At 34.3% G+C, this 15,664-nt stretch overlaps 1 long non-coding RNA gene across 2 annotated transcripts; it reads right to left on the bottom strand.

Moving 5' to 3' along the window:
* Positions 1 to 9,458: 9,458 nt before the first annotated feature.
* LOC105804808 (uncharacterized) lies at positions 9,459 to 10,208 on the bottom strand. Of its 2 annotated transcripts, XR_008191154.1 has the most exons (3): positions 10,138 to 10,208; positions 9,960 to 10,022; positions 9,459 to 9,863 (listed from the first exon to the last, which is right to left on the bottom strand). It is a non-coding gene; the product is annotated as an uncharacterized LOC105804808 (long non-coding RNA). The 2 variants fall into 2 exon arrangements; XR_008191153.1 differs by having other exon boundaries at positions 9,459 to 10,022.
* Between the last annotated feature and the right edge of the window lie 5,456 nt (positions 10,209 to 15,664).

Genomic DNA, 15,664 nt, shown 5'->3' with positions numbered 1-15,664 from the left:
TGGTTCGAGGGGAGGTTTATGCTTGGCATGGAAGGATAATACAAATATTTGTTTAAAAAGTTTTTCGGCTTATCATATTGATGTCGTATTGAAGGAAAATGCTGATGGAAAGGAATAGAGTTTTACGTGATTTTATGGCTCCCCTTATGCGCAAAATAGAGGAGCTACTTGGGGTACACTGAGAAACCTGAATCAACTTTAAGGTTGAATCAACTTTAAGGTTTACCTTGGATGGTTTGTGGAGATTTTAACGAGATTCTTTAGTATTTTGAGAAGGTGGGTGGCACACGAAGAGAAGAGAGGAGGATGGTGGAGTTTAGGGATGTTTTGGAGGAGTGTCAACTAATGGATATTAGTTTCTTAGGTACTTGGTTTACATAGGAAAGAGGGAATTTGTGATGGACTAATATTTGTGAAAGGCTTGATAGAGGAGTGACAAATATGGAATAAAGGAATATGTTTCCATCAGCAGTATTTCACCATTTTTTGCATTCTTTTTCTGACCATTGTCCTATCTTACTTGATAAAGATATAGAATCGAAGATCATGTCCAAAAGGGTATTTCGATTTGAGGCGTTGTGGGTGAAGGAAGAAAGCTGTGTGGATGAGATTAGACGGTTGTGGAAAGTAGATAGAGGTGATATTTTAGAAAAATTGAAACTTTTACAGAGTGGGCTCGTGGGATGGGCAGCTGGACTTAGACAAAAGAGGGAAGGGCAAAGGAAGAAACTGACAAAAAAAATAGAGTTAAACTAACAGAAAAAATAGAGTTTCTCTTAGATCAAGATAAAACTGATGAAAGTATGGTTGAATTGATTGATACTAGAGTACATCTTAATTTGGAGATTAGTAAAGATAAAATGTATTAGGAGCAAAGGGTTAAGGTAAACTGGTTGAAATTTGCTGTTGATAAAGGGTTAAGGATTGAAAGATGTATTTCTGAGGAAGAAAATTTGATGTTGATAAAGAATTATACGAAGGAGGAGGTTGTGGCGGCTCTCAATGAGATGTGTCCTACAAAAGCATCGGGAGAGGATGGTTTTTTAGCTTTATTATTTCAACAGTTTTGGCATATTGTGGGCGACGAGGTTACGAATTATTGCTTGGGGATTTTAAACAAAGGTATGCCTGTGGACCATTGTAATTTTACTAATATTGTACTTATACCTAAAGTCTCTAATCTAGTGAACTTAGGAAATTTCAGACTTATTAGTTTATGCAATGTCCTCTATAAAATATTAGCCAAAATGATAGCGAATCAATTCAAAAGCATCATAGGCAGTTGCATTGATGGTACCCAAAGTGTCTTTGTGTTGGATAGATTAATTTCGAATAATGTGCTCCTTGCATATGAGATTCTTCATACCTTTAGACAAAAAAGAGTTGGGAAGAAAGGTTTTATGGAATAGTTAGACATGAGCAAAGCGTATGATAGGGTGGAGTGGAATTTCCTAAAAGTTATGATGTTAAGAATGGGATTTCATACTTTGTGGATGGAAAATATAATGAAGTGCGTCACTTTGGTCTCATATTTAGTAATAATTAATGGAAGAAATTGTCAGACTTTTAAATCGGTGAGAGGAATCAGACAAGGGGACCCTCTTATTCCCTTCTTATTTCTTATTTTTAGTGAGGGACTTTCGGCGCTTATGAGGATGGCCTTGAGGGAAGGGTCAATTAAAGGAGCTAAGGCAAGTAGAGAGGTTCCATTAGTTTCTCATTTATTATTTGCGGATGACAATATTTTGTTTGGAAAAGCTAGTAAGAGGGGTGCACAAGTTTTGAAATCAAACCTAAAGGAATACGAAAGATGCTCGGGGCTAAGCATCAGTTACGAAAAATCAACGGATTTTTATATTGCTAACATTTCAGAAGAATTCGGGAAAGTTGTTTCCAATATTCTTGGTGTGAGAAATTCAAATAATATGGAAAAATATCTTGGTTTACCAAATGTTGTGGGGAAAAATAAAAAAGTTTCTTTTCAGCTCTTAAAGGATCGCATGAGGCAATGAATTGAGAATTGGAATGTGAGATTCCTTTCTCAAGAAGTCAAGGAAGTGTTTATTAAAGCCATTTTACATGCTATACCTACTTAAACTATAGCCTATTTTTTACTTCCAAAATCTTTATGTGTGGAATTGGACAACATAATGGTTCAATTTTGGTGGCAAAAAGGAGAAGAGCGAAAAGGGATCCATTGATGCAGTCGGGAACAACTTTGCGATCTTAAGGAGAATAGGGGTATGGGATTCCGTAGTTTATCCAAATTCAATGTTGCATTATTAGCTAAACAAGGTTGGCGCATTCTTAATAATCCAGATTCAATATTAACGAAAGTTCTAAAAGCAAAGTACTTTCCAAATACTGATTTTCTTAATTTTGAGTTAGGAAGGTTATCTTCATTTACTTGGAAGAGTATATGGGTTGCTAAAGGATTGTTGATGAATGGGATTTGTTGGAGGGTGGGAACTGTTAGTTCAAATCTCCGGTGAAGAAAATCTCGAACACACTAACGGAACTCGAACAGAAAAAGAATAGGACAAGGCTCCAAGGTAGGGGTGAGCATTCGATCGAATCGAATCGAAAATTTTCGAGTTAATCGAGTTTTCGAATCTCATTTTATCATCCTCACTTTATTTGAAGTTTTCTCGAATCGAGTCAAGTGAGATGGAATTCGAATCGAATCGAATCGAATCGAATATATTTGTTCGAGTTAAATTTTAAAAAATAATTTTGGGTCCTTATAACCATTGTCACCCATCGTAATAAAATTTGTCCACCTTAATCAAATTTTTTATTAACTTTCATCACTTCATAATTTATTTATTAATTTTTATATATTGGTTGGCTTCTTTGATTGCTTAGTTGTTTCAATTATCTTGATTCTTGTCACTATGTATTTTAGAATTAAAAATATATTAAATGTAAAAATATGATTTTTAATAAAGTTATTTTAAAAATAAAATGTGAAATTGATACCAATATAAAATTTTAACACGAATATTTTATGGCATAATTAATAATTTAATTTTAATATAAATATTCAATATGACTAAACAATTCAATAATATAAATAATATAAAATATGAAATTTAATTTAATAATATAAATAGTAGATATAAATAAAACTATTACTATTTATGTTTAGTGATTTTTTGGATAATTTTAATTTTTATTTGAGAGTAAAGGGTGAGAAGTAAAAGTTTAGGGAAAAATAAAAAGTTTTGGGAATAAAAGTTTGAGGAAAGTAAATAGGGAAGTAAAATTTTGGAGGGAAAATATTTAAAAAAATTAGAGGGGGGAGGGTTTGGGGTAGATGAGAGGTGAGATGGGAAGGAATAAAAGTTTTAGGGAAAAGTGGGAGGAGTAAAAATTTTGGGGAAAATAAAAGGTTTTGAGGGTTTTGGGAGTAAAATTTTGAGAAAAATAAATGGGAGAGTAAAATTTTGGTGGGAAATGGATTTTGGGTAGATTGGGGGTTGGGAGGAGTAAAAGTTTTGGGGAAAGTGGGAAGGAGTAAAAGTTTTGAGGGAAAAGTAAAAAGGTTTGGGAGTTTGGGGTAAAAATGTAAAATATTATAGTTTGATATTCGAATTATTCGAATTATTCGAGTTATTCGAATTCGAAAACTCAACTCGATTCGAACTCGAAATTCGAAAAAAAAAATTCGAGTTGATTCGAATAACTCGATTAACTCGAATAACTCGATTCGTTTAACTCGAAATTCAAATTTTTTTCGATTTTTTCGAGTCGAATCGAGTTTTGCTCACCCCTACTCTAAGGCGTGTATCAAGCGACTATCTTTAAGGTTATATTTTCCCCCACCGATCTTCGGTGTGCAAATGAGTTCCAAGCAAATTAACCTTAAGGATACAATGAAGCCAATGACTATTTGCATTTTGCACTGACAAGAATAGTCCATTACGCACTGAGCAATGTATAACAAAAACTCAATTTCTACGAAGGATTTCTGCAGTAACACTTTATAGAATAATCTAATAATATTAGAAAATGAAGGAAGGAAAGAAAGAATATTAGAATTTGTTGGTGTGTTTTCCAAATGAAATCTTATTCCTATTTATAGGAATTTTCATGTCTCTTCATTGAGACATCTTTCATCAATAGATGCCTTTCTGAATAATAATGTTTTAAAATAAACACATAATTATTCATTTAATATTATAACTATTCAAATAATATTATTTAAATAGTTATAATTTTTTTCAAAAATCAAATAATATAATCTTTTGATTAATTACACCCTTTCATTTATAGTTATTGGAACACTATAAATATTTGAAAATGTTCCAACAATATTCCCTCATTTTGAAAATATTTTAGATTTTGATATTCTTGGAAATAAATTTGCATAAATGAAGGTATCTTACGATTGAACCTTCACTTAGTGAATATATGTTAAAGTTAATCAAAATTGCATGGTAGACTAAGCTTTGAACCAACTATTCCATTTGATTAACCGAACACATCTCACACAATGATTTCAACATCAGTCAATGCATAGTATCTAGGGACACTATTATAGCCATGTGTCTCTGTCCTCTTTTCATGAGTGTCGTTAGAGCCAAGTCCTTGAGCTCCTAGAAGTGGCCACACTTCCACTCACACAGGTAGATCCCATCAAGAATGTTCCCGTAATTATAACACTCTAACATATTTATGTTATAGGTTCATTAAGAGTACATTACTCATCCTTCCCTTATCATTACGAGTACCTAGCACTTTAATCTTAGGATGGATTTATTTATAGCGCTAACAGTCACATACTAATGATGTACTTTGTCTCATTGAACTCAAGACTTGACGTTGTACAAGGCGTTGAGTCGAGTTTCCATCATGGGTGACTCTAATTAATGAGCTTGACTCTCATCCCTTTTGAAGTCCTTTTTACTGCATCTCTAGCAAGACTTTTTGTCAAAGGATTCACCAAATTTTCACTTGACCTCACATAATTAATAGTGATCACTCCATCAGAGATTAATTGTCAGACATAACTATGTCTTAATCCAATGTGTCTAGACTTTCCATTATATACTTGGCTATATGCCTTTGCTAGAGTAGCCTCACTATCACAACGGATAGAAATAGGTGAAATTGGCTTAGGCCATAAAGGTGCATCATAAAGAAAATTTCTTAACCATTCTACTTCTTTAGATGCAGCCGCTAATGCAATAAATTATGCTACCATGGTGGAATCAATAATACATGTTTGTTTCTTGGAACCCCAAGAAATGGCTTCTCCACTAAGAATGAAGATCCATCCACTAGTAGATGCATGATCTTCCAAACTTGTAATCCAACTAGCATCCGAATACCTTTCTAAAACAGGAGGATATCCATTATAACACAATCCATAGTTAATAGTTTTCTTTAAGTACCTAAGCACTCTATTCAAAGCTTGCCAATGCAAATTACTCGGATTACTTATGTACCTACTCAATTTTCCAACAACATATGCAATATCAAGTTTTGTACAAGTCATTATGTACATAAGACAACCAATTAGACTTGCATATTTCAATTGAAAAATTTTCCTACTAGCATTAGATACTAATTTTATTTTAGGATCTATGGGTGTAGATGTTGGTATATAGTTGAAAAGATCAAACTTTTTATACACATTTTCAATGTAATGTGATTGTGATAAAGCTATAGTGCTTTCATCTAGGGTTATTGTGATAAAGCAAAGTTGTTTGACAAGAATTTCTTTGTGTTTTCTATTTGTTCCAAATCTGTGCCAAAAATGAGCATGTCATCTACATATAAGCAAATTATGACACCTTTTCCATTTTCAAATTTTCTATATATGCACTTATCAGATTCATTTATTTTATAGTCATTAGCTAAAACAACCTTGTCAAACTTTTGGTGCAATTTTTTTGGTGCTTTTTTAAGTCCATATAAAGATTTAATAAGCTTACATACCTTATGCTCTTGTCCTGGAACAACAAATCCTTCCGGTTGCTCCATGTACACTTCCTCTTCCAATTCACCATTTAAAAATGCAATTTTAACATCCATTTGGTGAAAAACCAAATTATATATAGAGGTAAGTGATATTAAGAGTCTAATTGTAGCAATTCTTACTACTAGAGCATAGGCATCAAAGTAATCAATACCTTGTTTTTGTGTAAAACCTTTGGCTACCAACCTTGCTTTAAATTTATCAATGGTTCCATCGACCTTCATTTTTTTTTTGAAGATCCATTTACAACCTATTGGTTTGGAACCTGGTGGAAGATCAAATAAGATCCAAGTTTGATTTCCCATTATTGAATTCATCTCATCATTTATTGCTTCTTTGCAAAAAGTAGAGTCTTGAGATTTCATTGCCTTTTCAAATGTAATAAGATCGGATTCCGTATTATAACAATAAGGTCTCTTATTACATATACTTTCACCTTTTCCTTCTACAAGAAACATAATAAAATCTGGTCTAAAATCTTTGACCTTTTAATCCTCTTACTTTTTCTTAATTCTTGACAAGATTCATCATTATTATCAATTTGTTCCAATGGAATCTCATTCTCATTTGAATAATGAATCAATTGTTGTGGCTGTACTTGTCTTGATATAGAATTAAATCTATTTTCATCAAAAATAGCATCTTTTGATTCAATAACAGTATTAATTGAAATTGAATCATTTGGTTCAATTACCATGAACCTATATTCCTTGCTATTATGTGCATAACCTATAAATATGCATTTAATTTCTCTTTCACCTAACTTTTTACGTTTAGGTGTTGGAACTTTGACAATAGCTCTACAACCCCAAACCTTCAAATAATTAATATTTGGTTTCCTTTTCTTCCATTGTTCATAGGAGGTTACTTTAGTTTCCTTATTAGGAACTCTATTCAATGTATAACAAGCTGTTAGAACAACTTCTCCCCAGAAACCTTATCCAAGACCTGAATATGATAACATTGAATTTATCATTTCAATCAAGACTATTTTTCCTTTTAGCTACACCATTTTGTTGTGGTGTGTAAGTGACTGAAACTTGATGGACAATTCCAGTGGATTAAAAATAACTTGGATTATAGTATTCTCCACCTCTATTCGATCTTAAGTACTTGATAAATGATTCACACTGAAGTTCAACTTTAGATTTATAAACTTTAAATTTATCAAGCGTTTCATCTTTTGAATGCAATAAATATACATAACAATATCTAGAACAATCATCAATAAAAGTAACAAAATATTTCTTTCCACCTAATGTAGGAGTATTATGCAAGTCACATAAATCACTATGTATCAAATCAAGTAATTTTATTTTCCTTTTAACCTTAGGGAAAGGGTTTCTTGTAATTTTAGACAACATACATGTATTGCATTTTTCAATATTATTATTAAAAATAGGAATTAAATCTAACTTATACATGTCATTCAATTTTCTATAATTCAAATGACCTAATCTATAATGCTACAAACAAAAGATTCAACCATATAAGCGAAATAGTATTTTATTTTTATTAATAATATTGAGTTTGAATATATTCTCATACATATACCCTTTCCCCACAAAAATTCCTCCCTCAGACAAAATAAGCGTATCTGCCTCAAAAATAAGTTTGAAACCAAACTTATTCAACAGACTTCCAGACACTAAATTCTTCCTAACTTCTGGTACATAATATACATCATTTAAGGTTAAAACTTTTCTAGAAGTGAATTGTAGTTCAATAGACCCTTTGCCTTTGATTGCTGTAGTGGAAGAATTTCCCATGTACAAGACATTGTCATTTTCACATTGTGTGAACTTTGTGAACATGCTTTTGTTTTTGCACACATGATTGGTTGCTTCGTATCAGTCCACCATGTATTATCATCTTATGCCATATTAATTTCAAATATCATTGCAATGAAGTTTTCGTTATTATTAGCCTTAGAAGATGATTTCTTCTTTAAAAATTGACATTTATTCTTGAAATGTCCCGGCTTTCCACAATGATAGCATGAGCCTTTTTTTTCTTTTTCAACTTAGATGCTCTATTAGTCTGTTTGAACTTTCTCTTGAATGGTTTAGTAGTCTGTACTTCCTTCGCAACATGCATTTTGGCATTTTTTGAATATAGGTTCTGATCTTGTTTTCGTTATTCTTCTTCAATACGAAGATGATTTGTCAAAGCCTCAAGAGGTATTTCCTCTTTTTTATGTTTTAGACTTCTTTTAAAGTCTTCCCAAGATGGAGGAAGTTTGTCTATTATGGATGATACAACAATCATTTCATCCATTTTCATATCATATTGCCTGAATTGATTCGACATCTTTTCAATAACACATAATTGTTCCATAACAGAACGACCATCAACCATTTGATAATTATTGAAATGACTGACAAGAAATTTCTTAATTGTAACATCTTCGGTCATGTATCTTGTCTCCAATTTGTCCCATAATTCTTTAGCGGTGACCTCGTTTTGGTAGTTTTCGAACAAACCATCAGATAAACCATTCAAAATGTGGCCTATGCACATGTAATTAGCATTGTCCCATTTTTGTCTTTCTCGGGTTGCAGCAATAGAGTCGTTATTATTTTCTTCAGGTCTTGGAGTATCCAAAACATAAGCAATCTTCAAAGTTGATAATAAGAAGTGCATCTTTGTCTGCCATCGTTGAAAATTGCCACCATCAAACTAATCAAGTTTGACAAAGTTGGAAGCCAACTCCCTTAGTGTTCCACATTCATGTGTTGTGGTAGTCATCATGAATATTATAACCTTAAAATTGTTAATACAAATCTCCAGTGAGGAAAATCTCAAGCACATTAACGAAACTCGAATATAAAAAAAATAAGACATGACTCCAAGGTGTGTATCAAGCCACTATCTTTAAGGTTATATTATCCCCCACCACCTATCTTTGGTGTGCAAATGAGTTCCAAGCAAATTAACCTCGAGGGTATAATGAAGCCAATGACTATTTGCATTTTGCACTGACGAGAATAGTTTACTATGCACTGAGAAATATATAACAAAAATTCAATTTCTACAAAGGATTTCTGTAGTAATACTTTATAAAATAATCTAATAATATTAGAAAATGAAGGAAGGAAAGAAAGAATATTATAATTTGTTGGTGTGTTTTCCAAATGAAATCCTATTCCTATTTATAGGAATTTTCATGTCTCTTTGTAGAGACATCTTTCATCAATAGGTGTCTTTCTGAATAATAATGCCTTTAAAATAAACACATAATTAGTCATTTCATATTATAACTATTCAAATAATATTATTTAAATAGTTATAATTTTTTTCCAAAAAATCAAATAATATAATCTTTTGATTAATTACACCATTCATTTATAGTTATTGGAACACTATAAATATTTGAAAATGTTCCAACAGGAACGGGTAAGAATATTTCAATTACTGGTGATGCACGACTCCCTGGAACTGAAAGTTACAAGGTGGAATCAATTAGGAACTCTAGTGAACTAAGTAAAGTGGCAGAGTTTATTGATGAACAGAAGAGAGAATGGAAGTCTGATTTGATTTATTTTACCTTCTCTAGATAAGAAACAGACAAAGTTGTGCGAATTCCTTTAGTAATGGAACTTCATGAGGACTTCATGGCATGGAAGGGGGAGGCCTCGGGAGAATTTTCAGTGAGAAGTGCTTATAAACTATTACCTTTATTCCTAATTATTTACAGACCAAGGCTAATTTATTTTACCAAAAAATTATGGAATATTCACATTCCAGGGAAAACAAAAATCCTAATTTGGAAAATTTCATGGAATTTTATTCCTCATTTTGTTAATCTTCAGTGCAAGAGATTGCTCTTGATGGTAGTCTGTCCTAGATGTAGTGTAGCTGCTGAAAACATTGACCATATCTTCAGAGAATGCCCAGTGACACAAGAAATTTGGATTAGCTTGAATTTGGATTGGGTATTAACAAATTTAATTTTGTCACACTGGGCGTGGCTTACCTGGGTGTTGAAGAACAGTTCCAAAATTCAATGTTGAGTATTTTGCTGCTCTTTATGGGTGATCTGGATGGCCAAAAACAAAGTATTACATGAGGGAAAAAGAGTAAGGGTCCAGAAATTGCTGCATGGATAAACAAATATATTAAGGAACTGGAGGGGTGTGAAATCTGGATTTTACCATGAGGCATGAATGTGTGGGTTGGTGCCCACCAGATGGTTTTACTGTCAAAATTAATTTCGATGACTCTTGGGAAAAATTAGTCTTAGGGGTGGTGGCTAGAAATGCTTTGGGGGAGGTACTTGTCTTCAAAAAAGAGATCCATGGGGAGGTGGCCTCTTCATTTGCAGCAGAGGCCCTTGCGTACCTCCAAGTAGTGTTTATGGGAAAACAGATGGGGATCACATCAATTATCATCGAAGGAGACTCAATATCAATAATAAAAAAAGTAACTCAGAGAAGACTGATAAATCGGTGATTGGGGGTATAATACGAAACATTCAGCAGCAAAAACAATTTTTTCACCAAATAACCTTTCAGTATACAAACAGATCTGCAAATATTATGGCTTACAACTTAGCTAGAAATGCAATGAAAGAAGAATCGAGAACATACCTGATCGGAAGGATCCCACATTGGAGATGGATTGGCGGAGAAGAAGGGAACCTGATTTAGGGATCTTTGATTGGGGGTCTCTGCGTAAGAAGAAAAAAGAAAAGTGGAATAATGGTTGGGTTTTGGAAATTACTTTTCTGGGGACTGGAATCGGTGCATTAAATGCGAAAATGCTGATTGGATTCCAGCTGTTATTAGACTGGATGTCTCCTTTTAATTTCTAACTTTTCATTTGTCTTTTCTTTGGAAATCGATTAAGCTTTTGCTAATGTTGGGTTTTGTTTTTGTTTTCTGGTGGGCTTGTGGATTCTGTTAGCCCACTAGTTCCTTTTCTTTCTTCAATATACTAGCCTGATTTTTCTCAAAAAAAATTATACAGATATCAGTATGAGTTCTCTACTCCGAGCTGCCGATCACACTGCTTTGATGATAAATGGGACGATAAAATATTATTATATTTATTATTAAATATTATATGTATAATAATAGGGTTGCGACATAATTTATATTTACTCAACTAATTTAAAAAAAATTGGTTATATGATACGGACAAGATGAGAACTAGATGTTGAGGCCGCGAATTGATTTTTAGGTATCGTCCGAAGAACAGATCGTACTTAGAGGCTGTCGGATTTGGATAAGCAACATTGGTTCGAATATTCGACTTTAGGGCAGACTTAATATCCACCTTGGTTAAGCGATGGTGCCCAAAGATTCACACTTTTCATTTGCCGTGTGGGGACTGTACCATCACTCTGGAAGATATCTTGATGCAACTTGGGCTCTCAGTTGATGGTGACGTGGTCACGAGTCGAAAAAAAGTGGCCAAACCTTCAACCCTATACTACTAGTTGCTTGGACGCTCTCCTGGCGATGGGGAAGCCAAACTCACCAGTTTGAAATTTTCCAGGTTAAATGAAAAGTTCCAACACTTATCGAGCAATGCCACTAAGTTTGAGTTGATAGGCACTACTCGAGCATATATATTGTAGTTGATAAGGGGTACTTATGCCATACACAAATAATAATAAGGTCAACATTATGTACTTGTCTCTATTGGCTACTTTGTACAAGGCTCGTTCTTACAGTTGGGGCTCAGTAATATTGACAATGTTGTATCGAGAGCTTTTTCGAGTGACAATGCATGAAACACAATATATTTTCGATTGCTTGATATTGCTGCAGTCCTAAGCTCAGTACAGGATGCTATTTCTGGCATCAGTGGGTCACTAACCACATATGTGGCCACTTGTAAATAGGCAAAAAAATTTACTTAACTTGAACCACGAATATTTATTTTTTATTTGGAATATGTGCTAACAAGTTTGATTCATTTTTAGATGGGTAACGTCTCCAGGTATTAGACAGTCTGAGACACTAGATGTCTACTTCCAAATGATCGAGGCATACGCTGGCGACCAAGTAATATATATTTTAATTAAGGTATATTTATTTTATTTAATTAATTTGATCATGTTATTTGACTCGTGTAACTAATATCGTGTTAAATATTATGTAGTTCGTGTGGATGCTATATTCCACACTGGATGTTATGGCCGTCATTCAACTGTAGGTTCAACAACATGCAAATGTGTGGTGCATCAATGTGTCGGTGTTGAACTTCTCAACGGTGGAGTGGTACAATGCCAATCTCGTTCTGTGAGAATTTGAGTGTAGACAATATATTTCGGACGATACATAAAGATTTGATGATGTCCACGGGAGCAGCAAGAGAGGAAAAGAAGGAAATAACTGGGCTACAGAACATCAACAATATATAGAACTATGGAACATGCCATACGTCGAGTACCAACGTTGGTACATGCAGCATGGGCTACCTTATTTATATGGTGGGCAATTCATGGTATTACCAGAACACAAGAATCGACGAGGGCCTCAACAATCAAGATCGAGTGAACCATGGCATTGTCGAGGTCAATCGTCTCATGCTTCCCAACTTGTGGCTGATCTCGAGCCGAAGCCTCAACCTCCCAACCTACACTTTTCATCGGCAGTTACTTCTTCCCACCTAGAATTGTGGGTTGACACTTTTGGTTCAGGTTCTGAGACCTACACATATAATGCAGAGATGCCTAGTTACAGTTCTAATTATCAGCAACCATAATCGTCAATGATGGTTAAATTGTTTGGCTCGGCACCCAATTATTCGCAGTACTCCACCTCTCTAAGGCCAAGCTTCGATCTAGCATACAATTATTATGGTGTGCTGAATACACTTCAAGGGCTATACATGGATGATGATAATGACAGGTTGAAAGAGGAGGAAAAGGACCACAATGAACAACCCTGTTGCCGATGGAGGGCACTGCAATGTTTCACCTGCCAAGATGATACAACTCCTAGTTCCCGCTAATTTTGATAGTTTTAAAATTGACAAGTTATACCATAATTGTAATTTTGAAATGGTGTATATTTGTAAATTTGATAAGTTATACCATATTTGTAATTATGAAATTATATATATTTGTTGAAGAAATTTAGATCTCCACACTAGTAAAGCTTTTTTGCTTATTAAAATTAAAAAATTGGTACAAATAACTATAAATTTTTGGCCGTTGATTAATGTTTTTTACTTATTCAAATGTTTGACACAATTTCAGGTTTTTTAACTATAACATGATTTCTTCTTACATGTTTAAAAAATTCATATAAAAAATAATAATGGAAAGAAATTACAAATAAAAATAATAAATTAACTGCAAAGAATGGAAAAAAAAGGTAGTATAATTGAACATTGGATAGATAATTTTAGCTTCCCCTCGACCGTGAAGATTGTCCAGCATGGTAGTTACGACATGGGCAATTGTTTCGACTGTGGCCAATTGTTTTGCACAGCTCGCAATGCTTTGGTTCAATCGCCTCCTAACGTACATGTCATCACAAATCCTAGTGATCTATGGTCGACCTTTAGGTACCCTATGTAGTCCCTAGTATGGCACCAACTTGAATGCAGGCAGAGGTACTTCCCAAGTCAAGACATCTCAGAATATGGGAAACTCGTTCGCCCAAATACGTGCATTCCAGCTTGTATTCCTCGTTGATATACTATTCAACATTCAGATTAGCGGATGCACACACTAGATGGACATGCCCACACAAATATCGAAGAGTCTAGAACCTCCCACACTTGCATTGGGACCTAGCCGAGACCCTTGCGTGACAATTGATGTACTCTTGCACCCAGAAAGTCTCAATGTTTCGAGAATAAAGTTCTGCATCCATTGACCTCACCTTTCGAGCGTTGACTTCCATGGCCTTCCTAACCTTCTCCATGTACAAATGTCATACCTCCATTTGATTAACTTGTCTTAGCCCCATTCTTGGTAGCAATGTTGCCAACCTGTAGAATGTAGTTGACAAAACAATTGAAATTGACAAATGACGTGTACATTTCAAGACAGAGTTAACCGGCTCTATAAGGTTGGTCATAACTTTGAGCCCATTGCCACGGTTCCATGCTACCCAACCACTGTCATAAAGGATTCGGTACCCCCACCATATCAGCCTTCAGCCTCACCAGCCTATGCCTAAATCGACATGGTTCCAACTCGTACGCTGCTTATGTATTCCTGTTAGAGTTGTGTGACTAAAATTCCTATTAAAGAAATAAAATACGGACCATGTTGCACAAGTAAAATTTGTATAGAACTACTATTCTTCTATTTGACATTGATTAGAATAAGGTTTTTCAACTTATAAATAGATGTAGTCAAAACTCCTCTTATATCATTCAAATTTTAACATTAGTGACTTTTCTTCTCCTCTGCCCATGGTTTTTTCCCGAAAGGGTTTCAACGAAAAATCTATGTGTTCTTATTTTTCTTTTCTTATTGCTTTGCGATCGTTTTATATTTCTATTATTGACATTCAACTTTTACAATTCCAATATAACATATTACCATTTCTTTTAGCAAAGTGATTCAAAATGTTAAAAATAAAATAAAAACAATATTTTTTAGCCATGTTCATGAGTTGTTTATGCTAGTCCTTATTCTTGTACTCCTGATGAAAGTTGACGGGCTGTGGTGGATGCAGTAGACAAACCTCAATGGAACCCCAAAACTCCTAATCGCAACAACTAGTCTCTGCAACCTGTCGGATATAATGCAAATGTAGTCTTGGTTGACAACATGCCTCCGCATGTTTGTCAGGAAAAATTCCCATGATTTGAATTTCTCTGACTCTACGATGAAAAAGGCTATTGGTAGCATGTTCCAAGCTCTACATTAGTAGCACCATATTGCGATCATAGTGTAACACCCCTAACCTGTCTCCATCGCCGAAATAGGATACGGAGCATTACTATACAATACAAGACATTTAACATTGAAAACAAAAATCAATATGCAATTTATATATTAACATTTGATAACATAATTTAATTATAGCATAAATATTTTATGGGGCTTAAACAGAATCTATGGGGCCCTAAAGACAGTTTAGACAATCAATGGCTCATTAGAAGCAAAACAGAAATTTTAGGCCAAACTTGAAAATTTCTAAAACAAGGGTCACACGGCCGTACGGCCAGGCCGTGTGACATAACCCAGGCCGTGTGGGAATTCGAACTATGGGACACACAGCCATGTCCCAGCCCGTGTGACTAACCGTGCAACTTATTGGCTTAGGTCACACGGTAGTATCGTAGGCCGTGTGAAACTTGCACTTGAAAATAAAATGACACACAGCCGTGTGGAGAAACCGTGTGTGGCACACAGCCATGTGACAGCCCGTGTCTCGAGCCGTGTGATCCAAAATTTGCCCCTAAAACAAGACAACTCAAGGCCTATGCTTGCACACCAAGCCATACCTTCCTTCCACACAATCACATTACCTAAACACACCTTAAACACACACAAGTGTACCATTTCTATCATCCTACATTATCTAACCAATGTGCCACTCAAAGGCACCACAATTCATTCAATAAAACCATACATGAACAAAACTTCATTATCACATTGTAACTATATAACATAGTTACAACATGAACACTTCTCTTTTTCATTAATTCCACCATAGCTTACCAAATTAGCTAGTTATAACCAAATGACCACATTCTAAAATGCTT

This window comes from Gossypium raimondii, chromosome 11 (assembly GCF_025698545.1).
Source record: "Gossypium raimondii isolate GPD5lz chromosome 11, ASM2569854v1, whole genome shotgun sequence".
Lineage (NCBI taxonomy): Eukaryota > Viridiplantae > Streptophyta > Magnoliopsida > Malvales > Malvaceae > Gossypium > Gossypium raimondii.
Note: the sequence above shows the minus strand (reverse complement) of the source record. Positions and strands in the feature narration are given on the sequence as shown.